Genomic DNA, 20,916 nt, shown 5'->3' with positions numbered 1-20,916 from the left:
TTCCTATAGGGACACAGTGGTCTGTTGTGGCCTCAATATGAATGAGAGATTTCTCAGCGCTGGTTAGAAATACTGCAGAACCACCGGGCAGAATGGTGCATGCCTGTAGTCCCAGCTACCTAAGACGCTGAGGCAGGAGGATTTCTTGAGCCCAGGAGTTCTAGGCTGTAGTGCGTTATGCTGATCAGGTGGCAACACTAAGTTTGGTGTCAATATGGTGACCATCCTAGAGCGAGGGCCCACTAGGTTTCTAAGGAGGGGTGAACCAGCTCAGGTTGGAAACAGAGCATATGGTCAAAACTCCCATACTGAACAGAAATTCTCGGGAACAATCCCAGGTTAAGGACTGCAGATTCATATCCTAGGCCACGGAGTCAGGATCCCTTGCCTTGGTCAAGGTGGACAGGACAAACCTGGAATCCTGAAGGTTGGTCTTGTTTGCTTCTGTTAAAAGTAATAAGAAGCTATAAAACTGACTCTATTCTTTAAAAGAGAGGAGGTTAACTACTAAAGCAAATGTGTTTTAATTACAGGAAGTTGGTATTTCTCTGGCAAATATTCCGAGACACTGGAGAAGTGTTTGCATACTCTGAGCAGGGGAGAAAAAGAAGCAAATTAAAATGGATGAGATAAAATGGAGATTTTTGAATTTTTCCTTCCTCCTTGCCCACTTTGTTCTCTGCCTCCACTTTCTGAGAGAAGAAAAGACAACAGTCACTGTAAGATGCCCTCAAATAAAAGTCAAAGGAGGAGAATTAGTCTGCTTTGTGGAATCCATGTGGGAGCTGGAGGTGAGGGGACATCAGGAGCTCTCACTGTAGGAATTTAGCACTCAGCAAGGGGATAATCAGGGCAGAAGATGGGGTAGAAAAGGAAAAAAAGGCCGAAAGTTGACAAAATCAAACTGCTTCTAGATTGTTCCTTAAATCAGGGCTTTACTCTGTGGCTTTATGATTTAATTTGAAAAGGATTTCCCAGAAAAAAAAAAAAAGACACAGCCATTTTCAAAGCAACTAACAACAAATTGCAAAGCCAGAATAATGCATCTTGCATTTATAACTGTTTTTGATTGACTTATAAATCTGCTTCCCTTTATTAGTTAGACTAAGATTCAGTCCAAATTTCAATGTGTCTTTGAAGATTTCCCTGGATCCCCAAACATGTGCACATGGGACTAGGGATTATAAAATTTCTAAAATGTTATCACATCATATGATAATTAGTTGTTTGAAGGTTTGCATCCTTGAGCTCTTTGAAAGCGGGACTATGTCTTATTCATCATTTTATCTCCACTGGATAGAAAAGTGCTTTGTCCAAACTTACATTTGTTAAATGAATAGAGGAGATATGGCAGTCAGAGAAAATGCAATCTGCTGAGTGTCAGAAGGACTATTATATGCAATAAAAACAACAAAATTAAAATGTCTAAAATCAGTCCCCGTATCTATTCATAAAAGTACGAAACTATTTCCAATATCATTCCTATCAATATTTCCAGTGAAACCAACATGTGTATGTGCTATCAGTTCTAATCATGCTACTAGAACATTGTTGAGTTTGAAATTGTTACCATCATTCAACTAATACATGTATAGCTGTCACTTCCATTTGAATTATTATGACACCAAAAGCTCAGGCAACAAAAGAAAAAATAAACAAATGAGACTAAATCAAACTAAAACTCTTTTTACACAGCAAAGGAAACAGTCAACAAAATAAAAAGGAGGCTGGGCATGGTGGCTCACACCTATGATCTCAGAGCTTTAGGAGGCCAAGGCAGAAAAATGACTTGAGACCAGGAGTTCAAAACTAATCTGGGCAACATAGTAAGACCCCCATCTCTACAAAAAAAATAAAATTAACCATGAGTGGTAGTACATGTTTGTGGTCCCAGCTACTTGGGAAACTGAGGTAGGAGGATCACTGAAATCGAAGAGATTAAGACTGCATTGAGCCAAGATCACACCACTGCACTCCAGCCTGGGTGACAGAGTGACACCTTTTCTCCAGATTAACAAAAAAATAAAATAAATAAGAAGAACAAATTCCAGGCACCCTATAGATGTGGAGAAAATATTGCAAACTATATGTCTAATAAGGAGTTAATATCCAAAATATATTTTAAAAGCTCATACAACTGAAGAGCAACAAAAGAAAAAAAGCAAACAAAAACCCCAGTTTACAAAATGGAATGGACAAAGAATGTAAATAAACATTTTTCCAGAGAAGGCTTATGAATGACAACAGGTATATGAAAAGGTGTTCAACATCACTAATCATCAGGAAAATGCAAATCAAAGCCATGAGTTATCACTGTATACCAGTTAGGATGGTTATTATCAAGAAGCCTAGAGATAACAAGTATTGGAAAGGGAGTAGAGAAAAGGTAAATTGCTGAGAATGTAAATTGGTACAGCCATTATGAAAAACAGTATGAAGTTTCCTTAAAAAATTAGAACTACCATATGATCCAGCAGTTCCTCTTCTGTATATATTATACCCAAAGAAAATAAAACAGGTTCTTCAAAGAGAGATTTGCAGTCCCATGTTCATTGCAGGATTATTCACAATAGCCAGGATATGAAAACAAAGTCCATTGACTGTTGAATAGATAAAGAAATTGCAGCATATATGTACATACCTACACACATACATATAAACACTATATAAATATTATTTAGCCTTAAAAACAGAGATCCCACCACTTGTAACAACATAAATGACACTGGAGGACATTTAGCCAAGTGAAATAAGCCAGGCACAGAAAGAGAAATACTACATGATCTCATTTATATGTGGAATCTAAAAAAACACAGACAGAAGCTAAGAGTAGAACAGTGGTTACCAGCTGCTTGTGAGTAGGGAAGATGGGGAGATGTAGCCCAAAGGATATAAACTTGCAGTTGTAAAATGAATACATGCTAGAGACCTAATATACAGCATAAGAATATATTGGGTACTTGAAATGTGCTAAGAGAGTGCATCTTAAGTACCTCATGTCTCAGAGATATTGCAGGCTCGGTTTCACACCACCACAATAAAGCAAATATTGCAATAAAGCTATTTTTTTGTTTCCACTGCATATAAACATTATGTTTACAATATGCTGTAATCTATTAAGTATGCAATAGCATTCTGTCTTTTAAAACAATATACACATCGTAATGAAAAAATACTTTATTGCTAAAAATTCTAACAATCATCTGGTGCTTTTGTTGATAAATGGTCTTGCCTTGATGTTGATGACTGCTGACTGATCAGGGTGGTGATTGATTAAGGTTGTGGTGGCTCTGGCAATTTCTTAAGATAGCAATGAAGTTTACTGCGTCAATTGACTCTTCCTTTCATGAAGGATTTCTCTAGGGCATCTTCAAGATTAAGATTTATCTGTAGCACGTGATTCTATTTGATAGAATTTTGCCTACTTCTTTCAAAAGTTGAGTCAGTCCTCTCAAACATTGTGATTGCTTTATTAATAAATTTATGTAATATTCTAAATTCTTTGTTGTCATTTCAATGTTAACAGCATTTCTACCCCGAGTAGATTCCATCTCAAGAAACCACTTTTGCCAGGTGCAGTGACAAAAGTGGTCACTGCAATTTACTGGGATCCTGCTTGTAACTCCAGCACATTGGGAGGCTAAGGCAGGTGGATTTCTTCAGCCCAGAAGTTTGCTACCAACCTGGACAACATGGCAAAGCTCTATATCTATGAAAATGTACAAAATTAGGGGTGTGGTGATGTGCACCTGTAGTCCCAGCTACTCATGAGGCTGAGGTGGGAGGATCACTTGAGCCTGAGTGGTTGAGGCTTTAGTAAGCCAAGATTGTGCCACTTGCTCCAGCCTGGATGACAGAGGGAGACCCAGTCTAAAAGAAGAGGAAGGATAAAGAGAAGAAGGAGAGAAAGAGGAGGAGGAGGGGGAGGATGAGAATAAGAGGAGAAGGCAGAAGAAAAGCAGGAGGAGGAGGAAGAGGAGGAAAGAAACCACTTTCTTTGATTATCCTTAAGAAGCAATTTCTTGTCTGTTAAAGTTTTATGAGATTGCAGCAATTCAGTCACATCTTCAGGCTCCACTCCTAATTTTAGATCTCTTTCTACCACACTGAAATTACTTTCTCCACTGATGTCTTAAACCCCTCAGAGTCATCAATGAGGTTTGGAATCAATTTCTTCCAAACTTCTGTTAATGTTGATAGTTTGATCACTTCTCATAAATCATGATTACTGTTAATAGCATCTAGAATGGTTAATCCTCTCCTGAATGTTTTCAATTTACTTTGCCCAGATCCATGAGAGGAATGACTACCTGGCTATATAGAAAATGTATTTCTCAAATAATAAGACTTGAAATTCAAAATTTCTCCTTGACCCATTAGCAGCAGAATGGATGTTGTGTTCATAGGCATAAAAACACTAATCTTATACATCTCCACTGGAGCTTTTGGGTGACTAGATGCATTGTCAATGAATAGTAATATTCTGAAAGTAGTATTTGTTTCTGAGCAGTAGGTCTCAACAGTAGTCTTAAAATGTTCAGTAAACCATGTCATAAAGAGAGGTGCAGTCATCCAGACTTTGTTGTTCCATTTCTAAAGCACAGGAAAAGTAGGTTTCACATAATTCTTAAAGCCCCTAAGATTTTCAGAATGGTAAATGAGCATTGCCTTTAACTTTAACCCATCAGTTGCATAAGCCCCTAATAAGAGAATCGGACTGTGCTTTGAAGCTTTGACTCCAGCCATTGACTTCCCTTTAGCTATGAATGTCCCAGACGGCATCTTCTTCCAATAGAAGGCTATTTCATTTACATTAAAAACCTGTGTTTTAATGTAGCCACATTCATTAATTATCTTAGCTAGATATTCTGGATAACTTTCTATAGCTCCTACATCAGCACTTGTCACTTCACCTTGCACTTTTATGTCATGGAGCTGACTTATTTCCTTAAACCTCATAAACCAGCCTTTGTTAGTTTCAAACTTTTCTTCTGAAACTTCCTTACTTTTTTCAGTCTTCATAGGATTGAAGAGAGTTAGGGTCTTGCTCTGGATTGGGCTTTGGCTTAAGAGAATGTTGTGGCTGGTTTGATCTTCTGTACAGACCACTATCACTGTCTCCATATCGGCAGCAAGATAGTTTCACTTTCTTATTATTCATGTATTCACTGAAGTGGCACTTTTGATTTCCTTTAAAAACTTGTCCTTTGAACTTACAACTTGGCTAACTGTTTGGTACAAGAGGCCTAGCTTTTGGTTAACTCCAGCTTCTGACATACCTTCCTCACTAAGCTTAACCATTTCTAGCTTTTGATTTAAAGTGCGAGACCCACAACTCTTTCTTTCACTTGAACACTTAGAGATTTTCGCAGGGGTATTAATTGGCCTAATTTCAATATTGTTGTGTCTCAGGAATAGAGAACCCAAGGAGAGGGAGAAAGGGGAATGGTCTGTTGGTGAAACAGGCAGAATACATACAATATTTATCAAATTAAGTTTGCCACCTTATATGGGCATGGTTCATGGCCATACAAAACAATTACAATAGCAACATCAAATATCACTGATCATTGGCCAGGCATGGTGGCTCAAACCTGTAATCCCAGCACTTTGGAAGGCCAAGGTGGGTAGATCACTTGAGGCCAGGAGTTCAAGACGAGCCTGGCCAACATGGTGAAACCCCAACTCTACTAAAAATATAAAACTTAGCTGGGTGTGGTGGTGTGCACCTGGAGTCCCAGCTACTCAGGAGGCTGAGGCAAGAGAATCATTTGAACCCAGAAGTGGAGGTTGCAGTTAGCTAAGATCATGCCACTGCACTCCAGCCTGGGCAACAGAACAACACTCTGTCTCAGAAAAGAAAAAAAAAATAAGATCACTGATCATAAATAAACATAATAGATACAATGATAAAGGAAAAGTTTGAAATATAACCAAAAGTAACTACAGAGACATGAGTGAGCACATGCTGTTGGAAAAATGGTGCCAGTAGACTTGCTCAGTACAAGGTTGCTACAGACCTTCAATGTGTAAAAATGCAATGTCCGTGAAGCACAAAAGTAAAGTAAAGTGCAAGAAAATGACATGTGCCTGAAGTCTCATCACAAAAAAGAACAACAAAACCATATGAAGTGATGGGTATCTTAATTAGCTTGATCGTGGTAATAATTTCACAATGTATACATACATTGAAATATCACACTATATACTGAATATATTCCATTTTTATATGTCAATTATACCTCAATAAAACTGAATAAATTTAAAACTTAAAAATGTTATAAAAGGGGAGCAGTTCTACTTCAACTATTGGAAAGATGGCAGTGGCATATCAGGCAGAGAAAATAGTGGATGTTGGAAAGTCTGATATATATTATGGAATGAGAAGTGGCCTGGTTTTCTGACCAGAGAAGTAAATTAAAAACAGTGGTAGAAATAAAAGTGGAAAGGTAGGGTCAGGCGTTTGGACCTCACTAAGTGGTAACACTTAAAGATTACCTATGAGAGTAGCAAGGACACAGCTGGTACTCAAGGCAGGAGTTAAAAACTGAAATGAAAAAATGTTGGAGCAACATCACACAGGAAAAGCCAATAATGTATTAAAATATGATACAATACACATTTTAAAATCCTTCTGGTACTGTGATTGACTTGAAGATACATAAAGTCATATGAATTACAGCTCAAACTTTGTCATTCCTCTAACAAAACAGTAATCTAGACAAAACTGATTTAGCCTAAAAGTGGTCCCTTATTCTGTAGTAATGAGGGATAGATAATATTTATTTACTGGACATGCCAGCTCTTTTCCTACATGCATTATTTCACTGACCCTTGTAACAACTGAGTAAGGTATGTGTTGTCACTTTGTTACACGTCAGAAAACTGAGTCTCAGAGAAATTAAACCATTTACTCAAGATCACTCTGATAGAAAAAGGCAGAAACTGGATTCAAACCCACTTCTCTCCACTACTCCACCCTGTATCAACTTGATTGTTTTGCCTACAGACTATAGCTCTGCCTAAATTCTGTTTAAGAAACCAAATTATTTATGCTGATGTTGTTTATTTGATTTACCTCCAAGGCACTTGATTAATAATCAAATTATATTAATACTTCTTGTGGATGATAGATATTTGTCACACATTATAAGAATTGCTTATTCTCTTGAGGTGTTTTTCATTTTAAAAAATACATCCAGGTACATTTTGGATTCTTGAATCACAGATTAACCATTCAGTCCTCATAATGCGAGATTGAAGAGATAATCAATGGGTTTCATACAGTTAAAAGAATGTCAGTCTCTTTGCACTGTCTTCAAAAGCTGTCATAAATTTATCACTCATTGTCTTTAGCTATCAATTTCATTTTTCCAACCTTTTAAAATCAAGGTGGTTTCTTTTGCATTTCTTAAGATTCAAGATTGAAAATGTAACAAAATCTCAGAATCTCAGACAGCTAACATGTATTAAACTTTTCAAAGCACATGAAAAAATGCTTTCAAGAATATGTTTTTTTATCTACACGTTAATCTCGTAAGAGGAGCATAAAAAAATTCCCATTCAGTTAATAAGAACTTTAATGTTATATGGTAAAATATAAATAATGTCCATAGTGCCATAGATAATACACTAATTTTTTGTTTCAGCTTATGCTATATATTGAAGTACATTCTATTATCTTTTTTGTTGATAAAAAAATGTTTGGGATTGTAATTTTTATTATAAGTGGATGCTTTGCAGAAGGATTTTATACAAACTGGTAAAACTTTGAAGTAAAAATTATTTCCTATATTAATTACCATAAATACGGGTAAATAACTCAGAATGTGTCCATATGGTAACTACTGAGCAATATACTTTCAGTATTCCTCGATATAAGTAGATATGGGAACCATGTAGCTTCTAATATCAAGGCATTTGCTGTTTTAAGAGATTTTTTAAATTTAATTTTGAATACAAAATTTATCATACTTAAAAACCAAACTTTTTTTTTCAGTCCTCTCAATGAGCTCTTGGTTTTGTGGAAGAGATATTCCAGGCCAAAGAAAGTCATGTGCAAAGGCAGAGAGATGAATGAGAAACTGATGAATTGCGCAAAATACCAAGAGATTAATTTGTGTGGTAGGCATTGGCTACTGAATTTCAAGACATGAGGTTTGAGAAGTAGAATAGAGCCTATTCATGTGTGGTTTTATATTCCAGTATAAAGGTTAGATCAACAAAAAGAAATAAACCTCATTGCATTGATTTTTCAATAAATACTCATCATTTTATTTTACCTAATCTAGGGACCAGAATCTTAACTCTAATAGATAATATAGTTGCTAATATTTATTGAGTTCTAAATTCTTTACATACATTAATCCATATAGCCCTCAGAGTACCTTGAAGTAGGCATTATTATTATTATCCCCATTTTACAAATAAGGAAACTAAAACACAAAGAAGTAACTTGTCTAAGGTCACGAAGCTGGTAAGGTGTAGGGGAAGGATTTGAACCCTGGCAGCTTGACTCTGGCCTTGTTCTTAATTACCATGGCACAGCTGAATAGAGACCACCCAAACCAAACTGAAGTTTTGAGAATACGTGTTGGTTTTGTTAGAGGTTTGAGCACATGTTGAATTCATTTCCTCACATTTGTTGGTAAAATATCCTAGACACCTTTTTGTTTTTGAAAACAGTTTTATTGAAGTACAATTGGTATCTAATAAACTGACATACCTGGCATATACAAATTCACAATATTCAAGACAGAAAAACAACCTAAGTGTCTATGGACAGATGAATAAGAAAATGTGGCATTTACACACATTGCACACAATAAAATATTAATCAGCCTTTAAAAAGACAAAAATTCTACTGCTTTTAATAACATGGATGGACCTAGAAGACATTACGTTAACTGAAGTAAGTCAGGCGTAGGATGAATACTGCATGATATCTCTTAGATGAGGCACCTAAACTAGTCAAAGGTATAGAAGTAAATAGCATAATGATGGTTACCAGAAGATGGCAAGGGCATAAAGTTACAGTTATACAATATGAGTAAGTTCCAGAGATCTGCTGTGCAACAAACGGTAGCCATAATTAACACTCAGGTGTTGTGTACATAAACATTTATTAAGAGGGGGCAGGGCGAGGTGGCTCAAGCCTGTAATCCCAATACTTTGAAAGGCCAAGGAGGGTGGATCATGAGGTCAGGAGTTCAAGAGCAGCCTGGACAACACACGGTGAAACCCCATCTTTAATAAAAATACAAAAATTAGCTGGGCATGGTGGCACACGTCTACCAGTAATCCCAGCTACTCAGGAGGCTGAGGCAGGAGAATCGCTTGAACCCAGGACACGGAGGTTACAGTGAGCCGAGGTCGTGCCACTGCACTCCAGCCTGGGTGACAAAGCAAGACTCCAACTCAAAAAAAAATTATTAAGAGGGTAGATCTCATGTTAAGTGTTCTTACTACAAAAATAAATAAACACACAAAAACCCAGAAAACAAAAAAAAACAAAGGTATACAAGAAAATTTTGGAGGTTATGAATATATTTGTTATCTGGATGGTAGTGATAGTAACTTGAATGTATAACATATACAAATTCACCAAACCGTATATTAATGATATGAAGTTTTTGAATACTAATAAACTCTAAATAGAAAAAAATGTAGAATTTTATAAGTTTTGAAATATATACACACCAGTGAGAGCATCACTGTAATTGAGACAATGAACAAATTCATCAGCCCCAACAGTGTCCCAAAGGCACTGCTCACCTGACTCCCCACCCAGACAAATATTGTTCTGCTTTCTATCACTTTTGATGAGTTTGACTTTTCTGGAGTTTTATGTAAACATAATTATACAGTATATTCTGTTTTTTTGCCTAAATTCTTTCACTGAGGATAATTATTTTGAGATTCTTCTATGCTGTAGTGTTTATCAGTTTTTATTGCTGAATAATATTCCATTGTATAAATATACCATGGCTGTATATTCTTTCTCCTCGTGTTGAATATTTGTGTTGCTTCCTTTCAGATTTGGGCTATTTCAAATGGGCTGCTATGAATATTTATGTGCAAGTCTTTGTATGAATGTTGAGGAAAAGGAGCCACAAAGAAAATACATGTCTTCATTTATATGGAATACAAAATTATATAGAATACAAAATACTCTATGGTATCAGAAATTACAATAGTGGTTATCCTTTGGGAAGTATGGTAGTGACTAAAAGGGTTCCTGAAGGGGGATGCTTTTGGACTCTTGTAATAAGTATGCTTCTTTTTTTAATTTTATTTTACACTGTTACATAATAGATATACTGATTTTCAGGGTACATGTGATAATCTCATATAGTCCTACAATTTGTAAAGATCAAATCAGTGTAATTGAGATATTTATTACCTTAAATATTTTTCTTTTATTTATGCTGGAAACATTCAAATTATTCTTTTGTAGCTATTTGAAATATACAATAGATGATTATAAATTATGCCCACCCTCCTGATCAAACACTACATCTTATTTCTTCTATCAAACTGTATATTTGTATCCATTAATCAACCTGTTTCTTCATCTTGATGTTGATTACACAGATAGTCAGTATATGAAAATTCAGTGAGCACATTTCAGATATTTATTATTTTATAGGTATCTTATACATGGATTAAAAGTTAAAGTGAGGCTGCTGAAATGGTTGTGGCTAAATCTAGATGTTTCTCTATAGGTTGCCTGACTGGTATGCCTGTTTCTTATTTCATAGCCTTATTAGTATTCCACCGATAAACTCCTGGTATCCTCTCTGTTCTTCCTATACCATTGCCTTTATAGCTTGTACTGGAATTGTATGTTTTATTTTAGGTCTTTCTTGTTACACTATAAATTTTCTGCAACAAAAAAAGATAATGTCTAAGTTTTCACCTTTGTTTTTACTCTATGGCATGGTGTTTGGTACAGAGTAAATATTCAATTGATCCTTAGAGGAATACTATAAAGCCTTCTTTGTTGGTTGCTTATGCTGCTCAAAGGTTAGCCTCCAAGTCTTCATTATTTGACTTCTACTAAAGACATCAATTCTCCCTCCGATAGTCTGTAAATTATTAGCTAGGCTGTGTGATATTGAGAGATTTTCTTCCAAATGTAATGCTTTGTTTTAGTATCATTCCTCCAGTGATAATTATTTGTATTATTAAGTACTTGCCATGTACTCTATTTAAGCACTTTACATCTGCTAACTCTTTGAAGATGCACAACCCGACAATATTCTCATTTTAGAAACAGGGAAACAGGTACAGAGAAGTAGAATTTCTTGGTCATATCACATTGCTAGTAAGTGAAAGAGCTCAAATTTGATTTCAGACAATCTCACTTCAGAAATCATGCCTTTATTCAGTTTAGTCTTTTATGTGTATATATACTATATTATATCATTATGTTTCCTCACTTCCTTCAGAACAACAAAATGTTAGCTTTTCACAGTGGCTTTCTTTGGTCACTTTCTATGAAATAGCATCCCTTACAATACTATCACTTTTACCCTGCTTTATTTATTTCACAGCACTTACCATCACTCTATATGTTGTATATTTATGTCTATTTCCTTCTTGTACATTTCTCCTGACAAGAATGGTATTTCTGTGAGGGCAGAGATTTTATCTGTTTTGCTTTTGACTTTATTCTTATCTTATAGAATAAGGCCTGGGATATAATAGGTGTTTAATAAATATTTGTTGAATAAATGCCTGAATGTTTCATAGAATTGATTTATGCTATGGCATTGTGGTGCTCAGTACTAAGGGACAGCAAAGGTTTATAAAAAAAAAAATCCCTTCTAGCAGGATCATTTCCTGCTTAGAAACCCAAATGGATCTTTATTAGACAGAAACATTGTTAACAATACATATTCCATGTAGCATAATTGAACACACCCTGTCAATCTTAACTACAGGCCATTTTTTAAGACTCTTTGAAGATACAGTGTAATGTGAGTTTTTACTCAGGTGAAACTTTCTTCTGGCAAAGGGTAGTTGAAAGAGAGTTTTTATATTACTTACATTGTGTCACTTGCATTTTGGAAAGATTTCTATGGCTGCTCCATGCAGAGTGAATTATAGCAGGTGCAATGGAAGACATGGTAAACAGTTAACAAAGCCATAGAGTCAATCCATGGGAGAACTAACTGAAGCCTTGAACTAGAGCTATAAAGTAGCTATGGAGATGAGAAAGGATGAATTTCAGAGAGAATAGAATTCATAGGGCTTGGTGAATAATTCATCAGGGCGTAAGAAATACCTCCCAGGTTTCTGTTTTCGGGAATACCAACTACCTAGACAGAAAATGAGGAAGGTCTGGGAAGATGACAAATTTTGTTTTCGACATAATAAATTGGAAATGCATTTAGTATACTCAATTTGGAATTTAGCACCTGTGGCTGGAGAGCTATATTTCAAAGTCATTACATGCGTGAAGTTACATAGGGAGATTATGAAGAATATTGTTCCATTTGATTCATATGTATCACACAATAACCCACTCTGATTTTAGCTGAAAAAGACTTTAATGAGAGGACCTTGACTAAATGAAATAACGGTTGGCAAGACAAGTCAAACTTAAAAACTAAGAAAAGCAATTTTTTTAAAGAACAGTACAGCATAATACCGTTGCACCACCACTGAACACTAAATACCACAGTTTGCACTGGCACTCTGCCAGTGCTGGGCATGGGCCACTGCTACTCCACCATCAGCTTGCAGTTTCTGTTGCTATCATCACTGTTGCTGCTGCTGCTGCTCAAATGATAATCAATTCTAAGTGGTCAGGAATTTCTGTAGATAGAATCTGGGGAGGGTGAGGATCGTGTGTGTGAATTATATAGCCTGAGTGCCCAGTTCACTGACACCAGAAAGGCTAATTCACTGACACCAGAAAGGCTAATTCACTGACACCAGAAAGGTTTAGAATTCAAATATATGGTTTCTAAGAGGGTTAAAAGTTGAGACCCACCAAGAAGATACCACCAAATATACTTAGTTAACGATGTTAGGTTTATTCATTGCTGCTGCAGCCGAGATTGTATACCATGGAGAACCATGCAGCATCTCAGTAAAAGGGAGTTAGAAGAGACCTATAGATGATTTTGAAAGGGCTTTGAAATCCTAAAAAAACTGAATTATCATTTTGGGATTGGGCATTCTCTGAAAATGGGACATATGACTGTTGGAGATTTTAATATTTTTTATCTGTGAGACAGAAGGAATGGAAAGGAGTTAGAGTTATTATTGAAGAAGCAGCAGTGGTCTCTCATATTAGCAGAAGCACAGAGTCTTTGTTTTTATCTCTATTCAGGAATAATTATGAAGTTGTCTTGTTTTTCTTTTGTATCACTGTGGTCACAAAGAATTGTGAATGAATCAGGATGTTTCATGAAATTGTTTATGATCAGCAGGCAATTACCATAGCATAGGTTGTAGCAACTAGACCAGCCACCAATTGTCTGCTGTCAGGGCTGCTTTTACCTTTCCTGGAAGGAAACTTTGCACCCTACCAAGACTCCTGAAATAGAGAATTGTCAAAATGCCAGGTGCCAGGTAGCCAATAAAAAGAAAAATTACCAAAGCCTACAATTTCCAACTATAAGATATCACTTTAACTCAGGAGTCAGCAAATTTTTCTGCAATTGGGTCAGCTAGTAAATATTTTTTCCTTTGTGAGCCATCAGGTCTCCACTGTAACTACTCAGTTCTACCATTGTAAGCACAAATGCAGCCATAGACAATATGTAAACAAATGATCATGGCTGTGTTCCAATAAAACTATTGCTATGGTTTGAACAGGTCACCTCCAAAATTCAGATGTTGCGAATGTGGTAGTCTCAACAGGTGGGACTTTTAAGATGTGATCAGACCATAAGGACTGCTCCCTCCTTAACAGGATTAAGGCTCTTTAAAAAGAGGCTTCCTGCAGCTCTTTGGCTGTATTAAGACTTAGCCTTCCTCCCTTCTTGGAGTGTGCAACAGGAAGTCCCTCACAGATGGCAGTGCCTTGATGTGGGACTTCCTAACCTCCAGAACTGTGAGAAAATAAACTTCTGTTCTTTAAAAATGACCCAGTCCATGGTATTCTGTTATAACCGCCCAAACAGAATACATAGCTGTGCTCTAATAAAATTTATTTTATGAACACTGAAATTTGAAATGTATATCCTTTTCATATATAATAAAATATTATTCTTTTGGTTTTTTCCAACTATTTAAAAATGTAAAAGCCTTTCCTAATTTGTAGGCTCCATGAAAAGAACAGTGGACGAGATTGGGCCTGCAGGCTATCAGCTGCAAACCCTTGCCCCAACTAATAAACAATATTACTGACAGGATTCTGTTGCCTGTGAGACAGGTATGGAAAGAGAGTCAATAGTTTTTATGGGATCACAAGAACATATCGTGTGGATTTGGAAGAGAAGTCACCACAATAGAGGTTCCATTTAGTTTTGGTCCTTATCATAAAACTCAGAGTCTACATCTATTTTAATAGCTTTTAAATTCAGAAATGGTGATAAACACTCCGTTTTTCTTCATTGTATTCTAGAATAAACTTCTTCCCATACATTTTCTAAAATTATCATTTATTGGTCAGCTTCAGAGGAGAGCTCTCAGTCGGTTACATAAAAACCAAGAGTGTTGATATTGTTTCCTTGTTTCTGATCTATAAAAATTGTGACAGTTTTTTTGTAACATACAATATTCTTCTAAAGTGCCAAGCCATAATAAATATTTTCCCCAACAATTCCACCTTAAAAAGCAATTACTGGTTGAGCATCATTAATATGAAAGTCCAAAATCCAAATTCTGAAATGTTCCAATGAGTATTTCCTTTAAGCATCACGTTGGCACTCAAAATATTTCAGATTTTAAAGCATTTTAGATTTTGGATTTTCACACTAGGAATAGTCAACCTATACTCTCAATTGTGTGTTTGTTTTAAATCTGAGGTGTCCTCTGAGATGTATTTTAAATGGCTAGCTTGAGTCTCATGACCTCTAAAACTAAATCTACCAGAGAATGACTCCCATGAGAGAACATAACTCATTTAGCCATAATAAACAGTTCAGTATGCCTGTTAATTTCAATGTATACAGTGATTTTGCAGGTAATAAAACCATCTAGGTAAGCTGGTGTCAAATTATAAGATTCCCTGAATGCAACATTGAGGAATTTAGACCTTTTCTTTAAATAATAGTATTTCTGAGCCCAGAAATGATATGAACAAATTATTTTGGGGTTTACTCTGGTGATAATGATGTATGGATTGGAAGCAGCTGAAAGTGGAGGCAGGAAGACTAGAAAAGAGGCTGTTTACAAATACCTGGGTTGCCATCATCCAGGAAGTAAGAAGGCCAAAGCTAGCACAGTGACAGAGGAGAGAAAAAGAGAGTATACATTCAAGAGATGATAATGGAGATAGAATATGTAGGTGTTTGTAACTAGTTGGAGGATGATGGAGAAAAAAGTTTAGAATAGCTTCCATGTTTCTGTTACTTAAGGCTACTACTAGCAGGCTACAGTTTCACCCTGGGAACATGACCTACTGTAGCCTGATAGGTGAACGATAATATGTGCTACCTGGTATTGAGGAGACTTAATATGTGTCAATATCCATATGGAGAAGCTCTAAGTAATGTGGGTGGTGGTAGTGGATGTGTTATAGTTGATGAAAAGATGCTAATTCATGCTTATATGCATATGGATGAAGTTTCTATGTACTTACATGGGTTAATATACTATGCACAGGTAAAGGTTTATAGTACCATATATTATTCTTGTGGAGTAGCAGTAATGCACGAAGTACATAAGACACTAATGTATTAGTGATAACTCATTAATAGTGACATAGCAGTTAAAATGCCTCTAGAGAAAATTTCAGGGAGTAATTTAATTAGAATTTTAGCTTTGGGTATTGATGGTGAAGTGAGAATGCTTTTTCCCTGAGTTGTCCTGGGAGGATCTCCATTTCTGGTTTACTAGACCAGAGTACTGAACTATACTACAGGGACATTTTCACTTAAGTAATTTGTTTTCGATTAGGGTAGTAAGCTAGAATGAGGGTGAAGATGGTGGAGAAATATAGAATAGATAAAGTCTGTCCGATGACAATAAAAGAGTATTCAACTGGTTGACCTCCAATTCATGTCAGTGTAAATAGGTCAGCTACTAGGATTCAGAATAAATATTGACTTAGTGGCTGGAATATTATACTTTGTTGTTTAGATATGTGAAGTACAGGAATAATTGCTAGGATGATAATGGTGAATATGAGAGCTAGGATGCCTCCTAGTTTGTTGGGGATGGATCATAAAATTGCGTATGCAAACAAAAAATACCAGTCTGGTTTGATGTGGGGCAAAGTATTGAGAGGGTTAGCAAAAGTGTAATTATCTGGATTGCTCAGGAGGTTGGGTGAAAATAGTACAAAGGTTATTAGAAGGAGGAGGAGAAAAATTAAACCTAGAAAGTCTTCGATTGCATTGTTAGGGTGAAAAGTGATTTTGTCAGGTCTGATGAAATCCTTGAAGGGTTTTTAGATCCTATTTCATGTAAGAATAAAAAGTGAACAGTTGCTAGAGCTGCAATAATAAAAGATAAGATGAAATGGAAGGCAAAAATCATGTGGGGGTGGCTTTGTCAACTGAGAATGTGCCTCAGATTCATTGCACAAGGTCAGATCCAATGTACGGGATGGCTGATAATAGGTCTGTAACTACTGTAGTGGCTCATAATATTTGGCCCCATGGGAGTATGTAGCCTATAAGTGCTGTTGCTATCGTTGTGAATAGAAAATAATACCAATATTTCAGGATTCTAGAAATATAAATGATCCATAGTACAAGCCTCAGCCAATGTATAGGAAGAGGCATATAAAAAATATTGAGGCACCATTAGCATGGAAATAGCAGATCATTCAGCCATAGTATACATCTTGGTTGATATGAGCAACTGAAGAGAAGGTGGTTGAGGTGTCTGATGCATAGTGCATGGCTAAAATAGTCTTGTGATGATTTGAAGAATTAGGCAGGCACTGAGACGTGAACCGAAATTTCATCATGTAGAAATGTTAGATGGTGTGGGAAGATCAATAAATGATTAGTTAATAATTTTTGCTAGTGGGTGTGTTTTGTGGATATTGGTCATTAGTATTCTTATAGTTGAAATACAATGATGATTTTTTATATCATTAGTCATGGTTATAGTACATGTGGGAATAATGACATGTGCTATATTTTTATTGAGTATTCTCTTGGTTATAGGATTTGTGGATTTTTCTTTGAAACCTTCTCCTGTTTATGGAGGTCTAGGGTTGATTATTAATGGTGATGTGGGTTTTGGTATTGTGTTGAATTTTGGTGGGGCTTTCATAGGGCTAACGGTCTTTTTTATTTATCTGGGTAGTATAATGGTTGTTTTTGGTTATACTGTAGTGATGGCTATTGAAGAATATCCTGAAACATGAGGGTCAAATATTGGCATTTGGGAGGCTTTATTATTAGGATTGTTAATGGAGCTACTGTTGGTTTGATAAATAGTTGAATATGATGGGGTAGTGATAATGATTAATTTTAATAGCATAGGGAGCTGAATAATTTTTGAGAGTGAGGGGGCAAGATTATTCTGTGAGGATTCTGTGGGTTTAGCTGCTTTATATAGTTATGGATGTTGGTTAGTGGTGTTACTGGTTGATCATTATTTGTAAGTATTTATGCTGCAACTGAAATAACTTGAGGTAATAAGTTAGACAATCAATAGTAAATTTAACGTGGGTGGAATTAAAAAAGAGGAAATAAAGTTTAATTAAGCCTTTTTGGGTACATATAGCGATGGATGCTGAAATTTGGATTTGTAAAATCATTTTTGGTATAGACTTTTCTAATCAAATTAGATCTAGTAGAAGTGAAGCCACATTTTGACCTGTGGATAAGCTTGAGCTGGGGGTTGGGCAGTGGATTGTGGCAGGAGAAAAGTTTCATATGTTAGAGAAGTTGAATATATGTAATGGGTGTTTTAGTTTGAAGTTATTAGTTATGGGATTAAGCTCTATTGCTTGTAAGAGGCCCAAGGTGTGATAGGGGAATAATTTTCTGAACCAGGCTTCTCCAAGAGTGAATTGCTCTTCAGAAATAGCTGTCTGTCTCTTCCTTGGCCACTAATGTTAAGAAAACAAAAAACGTATTTGATCTCCTCCATGTTGCAGAGGACTTTATTGAAAAAAATACATTGCTATTTCTACAACATGCAAATTAACACCTAGCTGAATGCTGATGCTAGTGTCATTTTCTTTACTTGGGATTCTCTTTCTACCTACTTCACCCGGTGAACTCATTATCTCTTAAGCCCTAATTCCAGTGTTATCTTATATAAAGCCATCTGTAGGTCAGGCTCTGATTATAAGCTCTCATAGTACTCTGATTTCTGGGTATCATGAATCCCAACCATAATAATATATTAATTTTATAATCATTTAGTATCTGAATTATATGATAGAATGTATGCCCCATCATGGCAGGAACTGTGTCTGTTTTGTTAATCCTTGAATTGCTGTGACACACAAAATAAGACCTCATAAGTGCCATTTTTATTACTAATTGGAAGCTTTTTATAACTGCTCCATTAGGTTATGAGGACCTGAAGGCCATATCCACATACTAATCCCCATCCTTAGCCCAGTGCCTAGGATCTAATATATACTCAAAAGATGTTTGTTAAATTGATTTTGAAATTTAATTATCTGGTTAATGAAATTAAAAAGCTTTAATTGGGACCATGTGTGGTGACTGACACCTGTAATCCCAGCACTTTGGGGGCTGGGGTGGGTAGATCACTTGAACCCAGGAGTTTGAGACCAGCCTGGGCAACACGGTGAAACTTCAACTCTACAAAAAATACAAAAATTAGCCAGACATAGTTGCATACATCTGTAGTCCCAGCTACTTGAGAGACTGAGGCACAAGAATCCCTTGAACCCAGGAGGAACAGGTTGCAGTGAGCTGAGGTCACACCATTGCACTCCAGCCTGGGCAACAGAGCCAGACCCTGTTTCAAAAAAAAAAAAAAAGCTTTAATTTTCAAAAACCTTGTAAAGTGAAGTGTCAGTATAGTACAAAAATAAAAAGACTAGATAATCAACTTGTTTTTTCCACATGATAAAAATGATTTGAAGAATCAGACTTTCCTTGCTCTTTGGGCAATTAGCCAAGTGTTATCACATTGACAAAAAAAATAATCCTTCTTCAATGAAACTCAAGTTCAGAAGCATAATTTTTATGGGAGTATGTTGAGAAGCAATGGTTGATGCAAGATTTGCTTTATGTAACTATAATTACCCATAAGAAATAGTGCAATTAGACTTCTACGTCTTTTACAGTTCTTTGATTGAAGTGAGTTTTTGTTATGAGGTACATTTCACAATGGTCTCGTTTAGAGTAGATTTCTTACCCATTGTTATTTTTATTGTACAGTCCATTATTTCTGATAGCTCTCCTATTATATTTTATTTCACAACTTCCAAGTGCTGATTGATATAGTCATTTTTTGGCATGATAATCTTTATGACAAATTATATCCATGGGAAAAATTATTCTTGATTAGGGCCAATCAGAAAGTTATCCTAAGTAAAATTTGTTCTTAAATTGCTATTGCACCAGAGAGCCAGGCAAGATGGCTGAATAGGAGCAGCTCGGGCCTGCAGCTCCCAGCAAGACCAAAGCAGAAGGCAGGTGAATTCTGTATTTCCAAATGAGGTACCCAGTTCATCTCACTAGGACTGGTTAGACAATGGGTGCAGCCCATGGAAGGTGAGCAGAAACAGGGTGGAGCATCGCCTCACCCAGGAAATGCAAGGGGTCTGGGAACTTCCTCTCTTAGCCAAGGGAAGTTGTGAGGGACCCTGCTGTGAGGGACGGTGCTGTCTGGCCCAGATACTACACTTTTCCCACAGATTTGGCAACCCACAGACCAGGAGATTACCTCAGGTACATATACCACACAGGCCCTGGGTTTCAAGCACAAAACTGAATGGCAATTTGGGCAGGCACTGAGCCAGCTGAGTGAGTTTTTGTCATATCCCAGTGGCACCTGGAATATCAGCAGGACAGAACTGCTCACTCCCCTGAAAAGAGGGCTCTCTGAAGCCAGAGAGCCAAGTGGTCTACTTCAGCAGATTCCGCCCCCATGGAGCCCAGCAAGCTAAGATGCAATGGCTTGAAATTCTCACTGCCAACACAGCAGTCCAAAGTCGACCTGGGATGCTCAAGCTTAGTGGGGGGAAGGGCGTCCACCATTACTGAGGCTGGAGTAGGCAGTTTTCCCTTCACAGTGTAAACAAACCCACCTGGAAATTTGGACTAGGAAAAGCCTCCCTCAGCACCACAAAGCTGCTGTAGCCAGACTGCATCTTTAGATTCCTCCTCTCTGGGCAAGGCATCTCTGAAAGAGTGGCAGCAGCCCCAGTCAGGGGCTTATAAATAAAACTCCCATGTCCCTGGGAAGGAGCACCTGGAGGAAGGGGCGGTTGTGGGCACAGCTTCAGTAGACTTAACATTCCTGCCTGCTGGCTCTGAAGAGAGTAACAGATCTCCCAGCATAGTGCTCGAGCTCTGCTAAGGGACAGACTGCTTCCTCAAGTAGGTCCCTGACCACTGAGCCTCCTGACTGGGAGACATCTCCCAGCAGGGGCCAACAGACACCTCATACAGGGGATCTCTGGCTGGCATCTGGCAGGTGCCCCTCTGGGATGAAGCTTCCAGAGGAAGGAGCAGGCAGCAATGTTTGCTGTTCTGCAGCCTCTACTGGTGATACCCAGGCAAACAGAGTCTGGAGAAGACCAAATAAAAAACTCCAGCAGACCTGCAGAAGAGGGGCCTGACTGTCAGA

General features: G+C 37.0%; 1 protein-coding gene across 8 annotated transcripts in view; it reads left to right on the top strand.

Annotated features, from left to right (window-relative positions):
• LRRC7 (leucine rich repeat containing 7) overlaps positions 1-20,916 on the top strand; it is a 579,044-nt gene that overhangs the window by 336,625 nt on the left and 221,503 nt on the right. The window lies entirely within an intron of this gene.

The sequence above is a fragment of the Cebus imitator genome, unplaced genomic scaffold, assembly GCF_001604975.1.
Source record: "Cebus imitator isolate Cc_AM_T3 unplaced genomic scaffold, Cebus_imitator-1.0 Scaffold3, whole genome shotgun sequence".
Classification (NCBI taxonomy): Eukaryota; Metazoa; Chordata; class Mammalia; order Primates; family Cebidae; genus Cebus; species Cebus imitator.
Note: the sequence above shows the minus strand (reverse complement) of the source record. Positions and strands in the feature narration are given on the sequence as shown.